This window comes from Anarrhichthys ocellatus, unplaced genomic scaffold (genome assembly GCF_004355925.1).
Source record: "Anarrhichthys ocellatus isolate YVR2014 unplaced genomic scaffold, GSC_Weel_1.0 scaffold6, whole genome shotgun sequence".
In the NCBI taxonomy this organism is placed as follows: Eukaryota; Metazoa; Chordata; class Actinopteri; order Perciformes; family Anarhichadidae; genus Anarrhichthys; species Anarrhichthys ocellatus.
In genome coordinates this window covers 15,151,131-15,152,840 of record NW_022280036.1, presented here as the reverse complement: position 1 = coordinate 15,152,840, position 1,710 = coordinate 15,151,131, and positions in this window count along the sequence as shown.

Sequence of the window (1,710 nt, the reverse complement as noted above, 5' to 3'; positions counted from 1 at the left end):
TTTTTTATTTTTTTTTTTTTTTTTTTTTTTTTTTTTTTTTAAATCAAATTCCTATCAGCTTTATTGACACAGTAGTGTTTTATTCTTGTCAGAAATACCACGAGGTGTGTTCAGTCTTGAACGTGTCCTGGTGAGATCTACAGTCACCAGCTGACCTCTGGCTGCCTGTGACAGAGCTCACTTGTAGTCAGAGATGTGAGGCCAAGTCCCCCTCGATCTCGACAATGTCAAAATATTCGAATCAAGCCAAATGGAGAAGTATAAGTCCCGTAATTGAATGCGAGTATTGTGACTCCTGCTATGCGTTGCTCAACAGACCCTGCAGTGTCCTCCAACAATGGCTTCTTGCAGGAATTTCTCTCTGCAGCTGTGTTCTGCTAAACCAGACACTGCCACGGATTCTTTTCAGAGACGCTCTCTGAGGTATGGTGTTAGTAATCGTCTAGAAATGTCCAACTTCAAACCACAGCTCTTTACAAAACAGTTTCGAGAAATGTGGCTAAATGTCATCCTTTTTCCAACCGGCTTTTATCCGTCACTACATGACTTGATACATCCCAAAATATTATGGATGTCACAATTTATACTCTGGTGTTTTGATATGATCACTGTATGGATGTATCGGAAACTGAACACAACTACTACAAACTATCATTGTGTATCACAACCACGGAGAATGTGTGCTCAACTGCCCGACCAATGTGAAATAATTATTGTGAACTTTCTCACTTCTGCTTTCAGTTTGATCAGCTAATGAGATTTTTATACTAGAATATGAATTATCTTTAGACCAACTACCTACCAGTAGAGTAGCTGTGTATCTATCGGTCAAGTTTTTGAGTAGTAAAGGGCAGTTCCACCTATTTTGGGGGTGTAACAGTAAAACAGTTCAAATGAAGCTCGTCCTTCCTCTTTGACGTGATGTTCTGTCTCTGCCCCTTTCCTCCCTTTAGGAAATGACCTAGAGGCCTTACAGATACATTTGTGCTTTTGTCGCTCTAATCTGCATCTGCGGAGAGCAGCGAGATCTGAAAGCACACTTGTTTCCAGCGGTGAGTAATATCTACCTCAGCCAGCGTACGGGGGGAGAAACCAGGAAGCTGCTGTCAGCTGGCCACTCGCTCACCGCCTGCAGAGTCCTGCTTTGTGAAGAGGATTAGAGACGGACTGGATCTGTCTGCCCTTCGCCTCCCATAGCTCCTCTACCAGCCAGTGTACAAGAAACCACATCCTCTGATTTCAGCATTCACGTACTTGTTTTTTTATTATTAGTCCTTTTCCCTCCATGCTGTTGACCAGTGTCTGATTTTCCTTTGGATTCATTTTTCACGATTTTCTTTTTTCAGCTTTTAAAAGGATTTTCTACTTTTATGAGTGCAGGGTGATATACGTTTATATATGTGTATATACTGTTTGAAGGATTTGTTTTTCCCATTCTGAAGGAAAGTTAATGCACTTTAAAAATTGACTGCAGTGTAAGTTAAGCGGTGCTTTAGACTTTCCCTCCCCTATTATGATCATTTAGTTTGACGCTGGAAACAGACTGAAGGTGTGTCTGTGCTGTGTGTAAGCTGGGCCTGACGTCTCTGCAGCAGTGCTGCATGTCGGCACTTCACTTATAGCCTGCCAGTCTTTTTAAGCACCGCTCAACCTACACTCCAGTCACTTCTTAAAGTGCATTAACTTTCCTTCAGAATGGGAAAACCCGCC